The 14,093-nt window shown below is 38.1% G+C and overlaps 1 protein-coding gene across 1 annotated transcript in view; it reads left to right on the top strand.

The window, feature by feature from the left end:
* The window catches only part of CPNE4 (copine 4), a 201,067-nt gene that overhangs the window by 157,846 nt on the left and 29,128 nt on the right, over positions 1-14,093 (top strand). The window lies entirely within an intron of this gene.

Here is a 14,093-nt window from a genome sequence, read left to right as displayed (position 1 = left end):
TTCACAGTGTGAAGTCAATGACTGCCTGCTGCCAGCTGCAGTAGCTCCATGTTTAGTCACTTAAGAGAAACGACTGCGCATCAGAAAGATTAGTGTACCTTAACGTGCTTTTGAGAGTGACAGTTTATATTAGCCTCATGGGAATGAAAGGCCTGGTTCTTGACGGTTTGGCAGATAAGTGTGTTAAGTTTCAGGTTTGTATTCACATGCCAAAACTGCATTTTTGAGTGGATTTTTCATTTGTGTTAAACTTGAAGCTTGTTTTGCAGATGCTGATAGCATCCCTTTCTGATACGCTTTGAGTCTGATTCTGTCCCTTCCTACAGAAAAGCGTTCCCAAGATGTGTTTGAAACTGAATTTGTGGTTGCCTAAACTGCTTAGTGGCTGTGTCTATTCTTAGAAGTAAATGTGTACTTTTTTTTGAGTGTTCTCCTGACCCATTGAATATTACCATCTCTTCTAAAATAAATATTAAAAGATAGTGATAAGGCGTGCATGCAACATGCCTTTAAATAAATAAACAAATGCAAGTAGTTGGACGAAATATGCTTTGATTACATTATGTAATTCTGTTGCTTTCAAATAGGCTGCCTGCTTCTATCAAATTAATTGCCCGTTATTAATCTAATTACCAAGTGCATTTCCTTTAAATGTTCTTTTTTTGTTGGTGAGGCATAGTATCTTACACAATTATTCTTTCTAATCTTTGCACATGCAATAGACATCCACCCACCACTTTGCCATATGTAAATACCAGATCTCAAAAAAAACAATGGTATTTTCAGTCAAATTTGAATTATACTTTCTGTATAAATTGTGGAGTGACTTAATACTGTGGTTTGCCTGTTACATGTCACATACACCAATTAGCCTGCTCAGAGGCACTTCCATTTGCATGGTAATGAAATGTCTTCTTTGAGAAGAATGAGGAAAATACTGCCCTGATACAATTTCTGTAAGAATTTGATGGTCAAACTTAGTCAATGAGTCTGAGAAAATCAATATTTTATTTTAAGTGAGCTGATAATTCTGCAGTGATTATCCAGTAATTTAATAATTACCAGCAATAATTCGGGTAAATATCCTTCCAAATAGAGAAAGGAATAAAAAGGGCTAGTTTATGCACACAGATTTTTTTTGTCACTTAAGATGTATTTTTTTTAAGAAAATGAAATACTTAAGTGGCACAAGCCCTTCTGTATGGAGATATCAATCCCAAATCAGGATTCTCCTCTCAATATAGCATGTTCCAATCAGTACAAAAAATGATGGCCAGTCATTTTTTAAATGAAATCATCATCATCATTCAGTTCTCTTGTACTGCAGAAAATGCCTATTGATGCTAATCAACACAACTAAGGTTGTATGAGCTATGGACTCAGGCTGTGCAAAAGCCAGAATTTCTTTCTCAGGGAAATGTCACCTTTCTGGCATGTTTGACCTATACATGCTCTCAAGTTTTGACACTGTAAATGCATTCCTATGGGCAAGTTGATTCGGCACGGTCAATGCTTTCTGATCAAAATATCAAGTGAGAACCTTTCTTTATACTTGCACGATTTGAATCCAACAAACTGGAAATGAAAATTTATGATTTTTCTGAAGAATAAAAGAAATTATGAGGAGCAAACTTTCGCACAAAATAATCTGCAGGTTCTATATAGGAGTTCTTTTTGTGATTACTTGCAGCCTTGAGACATATGTGTATATATGACCTATAAAGAAAATCTTTTGTGTATATACACTAAAAAAAAAGAGCTTCAAATTCAGTTACAAATCCAAAATGTGGCACAGATCCGTAACTGGTCCAATGAGCTCAGTTGTGCTCCAGATACTGGAGCAGGACTTCTGTTTCCAGGTTAAGATCAGCCAGAATTAAAAAGAGAAGGACATTCTGAACCTAAGGGCTATTTAGAGCCAGACTGTCACCACTTGCATAGGGGCATGTCTTTAGTAAGATTAAAATATGAGCCCATGAAGACGGCATTTGTCTTACCTGAAGTTTTATAGTTTGTGCCCACCAGTTATCCCAAATAGGCAGAACCCGCTGATTTCGATCCAAACCAAGGAAAGTGGAGCGGTTTCTTTTGAGTCTCAAGATTAATGTATTTACATCAAATGAAAGAATAGTTGGAGTAAAGTAAAATGTGTTGTTTGGAATGTTTTTTTTGCATTCCAAAAGCACAGCTGTTGAATGCTAAGTACTCTTGCTACACTTATATACTGAAAGACTACTTTTTTATATTTGGGCGACGGGGAAAGCCCATGTTGTAATTAGAAACATTCAGATTTATTTGTAATTTGGGATTAATTGGATTGGCAAGTAATATACAGAGAGACTACATTCAAAATCCAGAATTTTCGTTTATATACTCCAGCTAGTTCTGTCAATCAAGCCAAATCTTCTCATAATATAGGTTTGTATACATATCAGCCTAATGTATCCCTAAGTAATTAATGCTCCAAATTAAGTGCTCCCTCACATCCCTTGATACAGTGGAATAATCCCTGCTCATCCAAAGCCCATTTATCTGTATGGATCAGAGATTCTTTACACAGTTAAATGAATAGTGCTGTTCTGCGTAGCTAAGCATGAAAGAATAAGATTCATTCTTTCATCAGCAATATTCAGAGAATGAGAAATAGACTTTGATTATTATCCTGATTGTAGAAATGCTGCAGTCCTGTAGGAATAGGCCAATCTGATAATGGTATGAGAAATAGAAGAGCTGTTCACTTGCACAGAAGACTTAATACTGTATCTGTATGGTGGAATTGTTTCAGGGTATAACAACATTTGTCATAAGAGAGAAGATAAAGTTTGTATGTGATATAATCAGTGGCTAAGCAACAACAGCAATGGATCATAAAGGAAGGAGAAACCTTCATTAGTTTTAAGGAATTAGGCTCTAAAATGTAGTTAGAAATACTGGAAAGGGGAAAACACTTTAAAAACTTATTATTGAAAATATTTTGTAAAATAAGCAGACAGTTCCATAGAGCAGAATTTATTTTAAGATAAACGTCTCATGAATGTTTAAAGATGACCTCATGAAGCAACAATTGTAAAATATATACTTCCATTTAAACATTTTCACAAGTTTTCTTTTATATTAAGAATTATATTCATTGGTATAGTTTTACCACTAAGTAAAATCTATCACTAAGCAAGTCTACTCCACCTTTTTGTAGCATAGAGAAGCAAATGAAAATGATGAAAAATCATTGGGCACTAAAGTATTTAATATTAAAAGGACCTGCTTCTGTATCATTCCATATACTTATCTAGCAGAAGGTGTCCCTGCCAATGGCAGGGGGTTTGGAACTAGATGATCTTTAAGGTCCCTTACAACCCAAACCACTCTATGATTCTATGATATTTCTTCTTTACCTTAGTAATTTCAGTATTGAGTTGTCTGGATCAGAAGTCAAGTCAAGTGGTTTCTGATGACCAGCAATATCAGCCTAGCTGGAATCCTGAAAAATCATTTCATCACTACCAAATGTGCATATATTCCCTCTACGTGTTTTGAACAATGAGATAGCAAGTATATTTAAGGCAGATGAGTTTATACCTAGCTCTCTGTGCACTGTGGCTGGCTTAGGACTTCTTCAGCAACTCTGAACAATGGTTTTGGCCACTCTTGTTTTAGAGCCTGGTGGAGATCCCTTCAAGAAAATGCAATTTTCAAAGGATAGATGGCAGGTGGTTTTGCTGGTTGAATACCCAGATATGAGGAAAGGCAAAGTGCCCATCCCTGGATGTGTTTAAGAAAAGGGTGGATGAACTACTTAAGGATATGGTTTAATGGGAGATTAGGGACGGTTGGACTGGATGATCTCTAAGGTCTTTTCCAACCTAGAAATCTATGAAATCTATGAAACTCATTCATTAGTTGAAACATCAGACCTGTGAACCAGGATCTTATAAAAGCCATGAAACTCTTTAAGTTATATAGTAGTAATTTTGAATGTGTCCTGTTCCCCAAATACTTTTCATTTGTATTACAAAATTACCACCTGCTCAGCACAGATCAGCACTACTTTGTAAGCCAGAGAAGCCTATGACTAGACTGGGGAATCAGGGACTGTTTCCTTTCCTCTGTGTCCCAACATAAGGTCTGGCCATGTGCAAGTCAGGACCTGACCTACTTCTTCTCCCTTCCTCTTCATACATCCTGGCTTCCATCAAAAGGAAACACAGGCATGTGGATAGGGAGGAGTTCCCCTGCTCTGCAGGAGGATGTACCATCTGAATAACGGCAGGGAGACTGCGCCTACAAGACTCACAGAGCAGCACAGCTGCCTTGTGCGGGTAAGAACCAGCACCCAAATAGTACTGGGATGTGCCTTCAGCACACATGCATGCACATTGACAAGTCTGTTTCCATTATTAAAATCTGGAGACATCTGTGAAAACTGGTATCTATAGATAAACCAAGTACTTTTCCCAAGGTAGGTGCAGGTATGCTGTCAATCTCTCATGTAAGCACCTGGAGCTATATATCTAGACACACATATATATTATATATATACACCACTAGAGTTGTACTCATGTGTGTATAAATATATAAGTATGCATATAATATATAGGTATTATATATACTTATGTATGTATCATGTATATGGTTAACACTTAACCATGCAGTAGAAAAATTGCTTTCTCTTTTATGCTGTTTTATAGCTTTCCTCTCTGCAGAGCAAAGCCATAAGTCACAATAACAACAGTGCACACAGTTTATTAAAATGGCTGGTCCTTTGACCTTAATGATTTGTTTTACCAGTGCTGGAATACAACCAGCTAGCCATGAGCGTAGCTCGTCTTTCATTCTGTGGTGATTGCTGCCTCTGGCAAAGGAAGGAGGCCTGGAATGGGTCTGTAAATAGCTTGTTTGTAAGGATAAATGCTATTACATGCACACAATGCTAAAGGCTGAAATACTTCTTAAACGATCTCACATTATTACAGGTTTTAATGATGACATTGTGAGTGAAGCCCATGGCAGGACTTGCATACCTGCTCCTCAGTTTGAAATCTGATTTCTGCAGTTAGTAGCTTTCCTTTATCTTCTGCTTATTAAGAATCTCGTTATATTACATTAAATATTTATCTTTGCCTTAAAACATCTGTTCTGATTCAGCAAGACACTAAAGCTTATTATCTAATCCCATTGAATTCAGTCTGACTCAAGCAAACACTGAAGTATTATGCAAAATATAGACGGCACTAAGACGAAGTTAAGAGTTTTATGGAATTTGGACTTCATTGTTAATTGTTCACCCCACACTCAAATGTTCAGTGCCTCCCATTTACCTGGATGATCTTTATGATTGATTTTTACACATAGTTTTTTATTTGTAGCATACATTCAGAGTTCTTCACTCAATTAATAAAAAGTGCACACAAATGTGTGAGAATCAACTTTTCTGTGGTCAAATCAATACTCATACCTTGAAAAAGACAAAGGTTAGATGTATTTTATGAAATACTTTTAAGTATTTGTTGCATTGGACATTTGTGGAACTTCCTGTTCTTCATGGGCCGTTCCCGCTCTGATTTACACACACAACTCATGATTCCATGCGTTTGATCACATCGTTTTGTAAAATAATGTCGTAAAATCGATCTCATTTTATCTGTATTCAAAGCTATTTAAAAAACAAGTTCTTAATTATTTTAAATTTCTACCTCTGTTTATTCACTCTTAAAGATGCTGCGGAGGGGTGGTGGTTATTTCCAAGAGCCCTTGAAGCAGACAGAAGAAAAATACTACATTACCTGACACTAACGTCCTTTTCCATTTAGGCAAATAGCCTCCTTAGCTCTAAATGCTCAAGTAGCTACTTAAAACTGACATTCACGCTGAGATCATATGTTACCATATAAACTGCTTGTGTGAAACACACTTGTCTAGCAACCTCCCCAAAGGCCACTAATGAGCAAAGAGTACATTATTCCTGCAAAGTGCAGAAATTATTTATATATAGAGCTCTGAAAAATACTTAACAGTGAAAATTTTGAAAATTTAAAAACTGGGTGACATTCCACAAAAAGTATGAAAGTCCTGAAGTCAGTTTGAGTTTCAACATTATCTTCTGCAATCAATGAATTGCAGCAGTAGCTGACTAGATGCAAAAATTCCTCTTTATGATTTCTTCTTCAGTATTTCAGGCCTGAGCGAGTGTGCTCACTCTGATTGAAAACCGCATATAAAACCTTCCTTCCCTCATGCAATAAAGTGCACTTGAAAATTAAGAAGGGAAAAAATGAAAGGAGAAAATAAAAAGACCAGGGTTCCCAGTCCAACACATCACTTTCAATGTAGATCTAAGAAGGGAAAAAAACTAAGTCAGATGAAAGGTCCATCTGTCCCAGCAACACATTTCCTGAAGTGCCCAGCAGAGGGCAATTAGGGAGGAGAAAGAGGACAAGGTGTGTATAGTGCAGTACATGTAATGGGAAGTCATATACAAATAAGTGCAATCGGTCCCAAATACAAAGATCAGTACATGCTTAAATGTTCTGGTTTGGATTGCAACTTCAAGCGGAAAAGAGATCCCAGAGTTTACACTTTGCAGTCTGCTTTATTAATCAGAGCCTCATCCCCAAGAACTACTTCACAGATCATTCATCTTGAAGCTACCTCTGGGTTTGTGGATGAAGGCTCAGAGGGCTACCTTAGCTGGAGGAGTCTGAATGAAATACCTTGAGGTGATTCTGCCAGACACAAGTAGAAAAGCAGAAACTTGCTTTAGTTGAGATGGTAGTGTAATAGTAGCTCTTTAAAACTGGGGTGAAAGAATGAAGTCTAGAATAACTAGCACTATATGCGACATTAAATATTTCATGACATCCCTACACAGAGATACAGATGTTAAAATTTAATCTACCCATGCAGATCAATAAATAAAAATATGCTTATTTATTAAGCATCTCTCTTTATCACTTTAATTACAGAAACAACCTTTCTGGAGGGTGTTAAGCAAAAAAGCTGATTAGCATATCTAAACAAGTTTAAAAACCATGGGGGAAAAGACACGAATCTCTTTATTTAGCACTTTAATAGGACCAAATTTGCATAGACAAAAATAGAAAAACAGTAACCTATACAGAAAAACTTGTAGCTTATGTTTATCAATAAGCTCAGGTGTGGGTAAACATATACTGAAGTGTTTGGATAACCCATGACTAGATCTGCACTGGGAAAATGGAATTGCTAATACTTTTAATCACCAAACTGGATGGAAAATGCTTGGATTTAATGGTTGAGGACCTAGGCTTAATTGCATAATATACACATACAGGTATTTCATATTTGCCTTTGCAGAACCTGCATTTGCAGACTGCTGCCACACAGAGGTTTCTACAACTACCACTCTTTATCCTAAGAATCAGTACAAGAGAATTAGTCTAGTACAAGAACTGTGTTGGGAAGGTGATTTTATAGCAGTTTCTTTTGCATGTGTAAATCATACATAACATATATATGTGTGTGAGTGGGTGTGTAGACCTGTATATGTATTTGTACATATACGTGTATATCTGCAAGCCCTTTATCTGGGCAGATAGCATCAATTCTTATAGCTCTGCCTTTTTCCTTACCAAGTTTTCATCTTTGTGTCCTCTTTATGCTGCCTCCTCTTCCAGTAACTCAGTTCCTATGTCAGTAGAGCAGTCACAAGCAATCCCTTCCAAGTTTCTTAGCAAAACAACTGCTTTCTCCACGTGCTTTTCAGAGACCTCTGCTGCATTCTGTCAACTGGTAGATGCATCAAAATCTGAACCTTCTGCAAGACTCTTCTATGCAGTCTTTACTATTTTTCAATTATTTGGCTTGAAATCTCTGAGGAAGAGCTTTGTTCTGTGCAGTAGTTGACGTTTCTCTGGCAGACTGATACTGTTGGGATTTCTGTCAGCATTTCTTCCTGAAGAGAATGACTTGAAGTACAAAACCCTACAAACTTTATTTGAAATTGCATACCACCTACTACTGTAGAGACTAGACATCTGTGTAAATAAATAAGTATTAATAAGTGAATAAGCATAAATAAAGGAGACAGCAATTTATCTTGCCACTAATGCCAAATGTGACAGCAGGTCAGTATCTTCAGTCAACCCAACCATTTCCGCAATTTCAGAAGCATGAATTTCCTCCTTGCTTTGTTAAGGATATTACTATTCCAGTTATCTACTCCATTATATTAGCATATAGCTGAGAAGGAAATTATTTCCATTCAGAAACCCATCCATCCATCCATAAGTGAACACTTTGTTCTAAATCTTCTCATGCAAGTTTCCTCCTTCGCAGAACGTGGACACCTTTTGCCTGAGTTGATCTTAACAGGATATTTGTGGGTCAAATTGCTCTCAGGAAAAGCTAGGCAATTCTTGTGAATTAGGTTCCACTTACTATCTTCCCCAAATTATTGTCAAATTAACCTCGATCAGAGATTTCAAATCAGCAGATGAACAGAGGATAGTAGCCCATTTCCTCCTGCATATTCAGTGATGCATAGCTGAATGTTTAGTCATCAGTATATTTCACTTACAATTTTGCTCTAACTTGTTTTGATAGTGTTCATCATTTTGACTTAATGTCATCTGATTTTGGTAAAATCACATCAACAGCTCATTTGGTCACATTAAATCACAATATAGTATCTGTAATGGTTTTATCTTGCTCATCCTAGAAAGCTCATGTTTATCTTGAGATCATTTTATGAGAAATTCCTCTCCCAGCACCCCTCTGCATACATATGCCAACACAGTCCTGTATTCCCTTCTTCCCAGCACACCCCTTATAGAAAGATTTTTTCTGATAGAAAATTGTTGCAGGGGAAGGTCTCTGACCAACCCTTTCCACTGTAATTTGTAAAAAAAAGGACAAAATTATGTGCATATGTAGCAAAGCTTTTGTTCTTGTGCTTGCTTAGTGGAGTACACCCTGAAACTTGAAAGCCACACTGGTGTTTCGAGAGGCCAGGACCCCACTGCTGTTCACTTTGGGGTTCTTCATGATCTGCGTGTTATCTAATGGAATTCAGCCTGCTGCCTGCAGTGTCATCTTCAAGCCATGTCAAGTTTTAAATATCTGAGATTATAGTCTATGTGAGAATGACTTTTTCAGCAATAGTACGCTTTTCTATATATGATCCCACAGATATGCCAATTCACCATAGAGTTAAGGTTTTGGAAGGTACAGGGACATATGTGCAACCTCTTAAAATACATAGGACTGTCTGGAAATTGCCTGAATTCAGAAATTATATTTAACTTGCTGTAGCCTCTTGTAGCATTCCCTTCTCTAGTTTATTCCCAGTTATAAAGTCCCATTTCTTTTTCAAGATACATTTTACTGAATTGGGTCATTCATGTAAGTATAAATCACATCATTGCGATTTATTTGTCATCTTGCAAGGAAGCGTGACATTTTGTCTTACCTTCCTGAGTATGCCATTTTATTAGGCTATCCTTCTAGCAAGTGATTTATCTCACTGCCATTTCATCCTGCTTAACTTACTCCTCCCCCAAGCTCTGAAGACTTTTTTTTTTCTGTGGGTATTTACTTTTCCCCAGTCTAGGAATTTTTGAGTTCAATTGACATTTTTATTCAGCAGAGCTTCTTTTGCAGTTCTTTTAATTGACAAGAGGAAGTTTAAATCTATTGTACCTGGACTTGGCTTTGTGAGTTATTTCATGAGTTGATGCCTTTTGGTGGTTAGCTTCAGGGAATTTGTATTCCCCTGCTTCATTAATTATTTCCCTCGCAGGTGAGGCAGGCATTTCCCTCATATTCTTGAAACCCAATTACATGACACTATCTATTCCTCAGTATTCAGCAGATTCCAGCTCCCCTAAGGTGACTAAGAGCTGTAATTAAAGATAGCGAATGAATTTTAATGTCAGGATTTTGCAGATGATTGTGTAGCATCTCTGCCTGCGACAGACCAAACAATGTAGCTGTTGCAGTGATTTACTACGGATTTGCGTGCTCCCAGCTCTCTTTTGTAACCAAGATGTATGATAATCAGTTCATTCCTGCTGCTCCATTAAAAATCGCTGCGCATAACGGACTAGATGCCAAGCCTTGTTAGGTACAGCGCAGGTTTGATTAAACACACAGTAACCTCACCAAAACCAGAGACGTGGTTGTATTGAACCAGGCACAACCGCACAGTGAATGCGTGGTGACAGCATAGCGGTCCCCCAGAGAAGAATATAGATTAGGGGGAGAAGATGATGCTGCTGCTGAACTCTTGCAGTCTTGCTCACTGGAGCAGGCTGAGAACTGGACCACAGCCTGGCTCTACCCCCGGCCCATCTTGGAGGAGCACAGGTAGCTGTGCAAGACTGCAAGGGGTGAAGTGGACGGACTCCGATCCCTTTCACTTCAATGGTTTTACTCATCCCTGTTCGATAATACAGATCATGTCCTTTATTTACCTAGCTCTGCTTGCAAAGAAGGAACTGAAAATGTTTAAATATTTCAGATGATTTCTGTATTTTCTTTGGAACCACTGCTAATCTCTGTAAGCTGTTATGATTCAGATTTTACTGGCATCAAGCCCTTCTCAGATAAGTACTAAATAATATACACTCAGGAACATGATTCCTTCATATGCTTTAGAAAAGAAACACTTTATTCATCTCATTTTCTTCCAGTACACTCTCTGAACATGAAAGATTACAATTTTAATTGAGTTTAAAGATGACTCTATTTTGTTTGTGGCATTTGCTGTTTTATCCTTTTCCTTCCTCCTCTTTCATTTCCCTTGACCTCTCCCCTTGCCCCCTCCTCTTCCTTCTCTCCCTCTTCACGTTCACACTTTTTTCAATTACATGTGTAATGGACATTCCCCTTTTATTTTTGCAGGGAAAATATCTGATTTTATCACAAGAAAAGTATGTAAAGCAGAACAGATTCACAGTTTATTCTTTTAAGATTGAAATTGAAAATGAAAGACACAGTAACTGATTTTGCTGTGTCCAGCATAGTACTTTAAAAATAACTCCCTGGTAATTCGATCTGACCCAAAATCAAAATTACAAGTGACAGCTTAATATCCAGGGATTCTAGTCAGGTATATTCCTTGCAAGAATTTCAAAGAGCTGTAAATTTAAGATTCTGAAATGGGTTCTTAGTGTTTCTTCCCCCTCCCCTGCCCTCTCACCCCATGTTTCTTTCGCTTTCCCCCATTCACTGCATCATTAGTACCATGACTGCTACTGTATTGCTCCAGCATAAAGTGAGCAGGTTTTCATGCTGAGGGTCTCCAAGGTCAGTTCAGTAGGATCCATACAAACTGCTGCATTGACTTCAGAAGCTTAAAGGTAAGCACATCTCATACCAAAGGGCTTTCATGAGCACCAGTAAAATGAGTCTCAAACAACCTGTGTAAGTGGTCAGCTAGAAGTTCATCTTTCAGAAGGAATAAATGGCATATGGAATGACTTAGACCTTTTTTCCCCTACAGTTACTCCATACACTTAAGAACTAAGATTCCTAATTTAGATTTTATAAAGGAACTAATTTTCAGAGAACATAGTCCTGGCAGCTCATGTTTTCCTTTCTGAATACAGGTATGCCACACGGGTGAAAATCTAGCTCTATCTCTAGCATTGTCTCTGCCAGTAGCTTCAGAGGAAGTTGCAAAAGACTTTCTAATGTATGAATAATTAATTTCACCTGGTGGAACATTTTTGTCTGAATTCTCCTCCTAGGAATAGCAAATCCTTCTCAGAGTAAAGCTGAACTCCAGGCTTCAGTGATACTACATGTCAGAGGGCACCACTGGTTAATGAGACAAGATTTTGAAATGTTCGTTATTTTATCTCCTTATCTTTATTTTAAATATATGTCTTAGCTTCCAGTAACACTAGGCTTTCTAGTGAAACAGAAAAAGGTATCATTATCTGTGTTACTTACTGATTTACAAAACCTTACTATTTCCTCTATTCATCTTGTCTCCTGCCTGTGCAGTACAGCTCGCTGAAATCTCTCTCCTCTCTCTCCCTATCAATGTATTGATTTGTCATTGCGCTTCCTCTGTTTCCACTAGATAGCTTGAAGGGTGGGTGACTAAACCTGAGCAATGTTCCGAAAGGATAATATGAGATATTTTCAGAATTTATTTTCTGCCGTGCGTTATGTTATAGCTGAGGTGTTACTGAGGGACTTTAACTGGTTGTATTTCTGTTTGGAAGATTGCAGTCTTGGAGTTCTGACAATTCCTTTCTGTGTGCATTAATCTACATTTACCAATATGAACACTGAACCTGAGCCATCTCCTTGATTTTACTTTTAGGGTATAACCTAGATCTGCTCAGTCTTTGGTATTTTTCAGTAATATCTGCCCGTTTGACTGGAAAAAGTACCAGAAGCCATGTACATCTATGGCCTGTATATAACCAGGTATAAAAATCAAAGTCTGATGCTTTTGCTTTTTTGATCTTCATTTCAAGTACTTCAGCTTTTTGAAAATTGTGCCAATTTTTAATTTTCCAGGGAACCTATGTAAACCAAAGAACAATATAAGATGTGAAGTAGACGTGATGGAGTAATTTTGTAAAGATTCTGCCAAGCCACAATCCTCTTTTTCTTACTTGATTTTGTAAAATTCAAGTTTTATAGAACCAGCTTGTTTTTCCAGTTATGTGTTTCTCTTCTGTCTCTTCAGCAATCTGTCTCCAGGAGGACAGTGCAGGCAGTTTCCTCACATATGCTAAGGACTCTCTGGCTAGATTTGAACAAAACAAGTCAAAGATCCTGATGTGGCCTGAGGCCAAGGACGTGACACTGCCCATGTCCTTGTATCTCAGCTTTCTTCCTCCCAGCACAAACTGATGATACCCAAACTGCCATTTGGGAGCAGTTTCAAGCACATCTGTGCCCAGTACTGTCCCTGGGAAGTCTCTGGGGGCTGCTGGTTGACAGGAGCCAGCACTATGCCAGGGAGGGTGCTAGCAGACCATGTCTATTGGCACTCCAGTGCTTCAGCCAGGGTCTCAGTCCTATTTCCTGGTATAAATGAAACTGAAATGCCTGCACAAAGGGCACAAAGGAAAATAAAACTTTCTCACTCTTCTTCTTTTGAATAAGTTTAAATTACAAAGGAAGAAAAGTCATTAGAGCAGATGCCTTTCCTGCTGGAATGCCAGGTTAGGAAACAGGGCTGGAGTCTCTGATGCATACAATTCACCCCTGAGGCAGGAGGAAAACTTATTTTCATTTTCTGTCCATAATTTCAGTCTCTGGATGGCCTAACACTTGACATAGCTTCAAGAAGCTGGAAAGCTGCTCTGCTTTCTGCTGCATGCTGCTGTGATAGCCCTGGGTCTGATAGAGCAGCTCGGTCACGCCTCTATACCATAAGGGATTGTCCTCGAAGTGAGAGAATCCTTGGCTGCCCTTCTGCGTCACTTTTTTGTTGCTGTGTCTCAGTAGTGCAGGATAAGCAGAATGAGGACAGCAGGCTCAGCTGCTGAGCTTTTTCTCATATGACAAGTGAGGGATGGATGGGAAGACTAGAGAGGGTCACTTTGTAAAATACCACTAAGCCATTAAACTCCATACTTACTAAAGAGCGAGACCTTTATATTAGCCAAACACCTTGTTTTGTGTGATAGGATGAAAAGGACTGCTTACGTTAAAATTTTATTTAATTCTGAAAGCTGTCAGCCACAAATTTTGAAGTGTGGTCAGGGAATAACATGATTATCTTTTTTATGCAAGGGATGCCATAAGTGATAATCAAAAGGTTCTCTTCTTACCTTAAAGATGAAACTCCAGGAGCACACGTATGTTAATTCCTTGGTCCTAGCAGCTTAAATCAGAATATCAAAGGTATGTACCTAAATTCTGGAAAATTAGGAGCTTCCTAAGGAGAGTGGGGAGCTATTCTGAGTGAGGCAAGAGAAAGTACTAAACACAGGTGTAGACCCCAGGATACCCCTCCTCTGTAGAGTTCATGCACTTCCCTCTAAAAAGCACCCACATGGAATCCTGTCTTGAGGGTGCGCGTGATCAAGCTTTTACTCTTTCACAAGACAATGGTAACAGTAGCTAGCACTTGCTCAAAAAGGAGACATAGA

The sequence above is a fragment of the Tauraco erythrolophus genome, chromosome 7 (genome assembly GCF_009769465.1).
Source record: "Tauraco erythrolophus isolate bTauEry1 chromosome 7, bTauEry1.pri, whole genome shotgun sequence".
Lineage (NCBI taxonomy): Eukaryota > Metazoa > Chordata > Aves > Musophagiformes > Musophagidae > Tauraco > Tauraco erythrolophus.
Note: the sequence above shows the minus strand (reverse complement) of the source record. Positions and strands in the feature narration are given on the sequence as shown.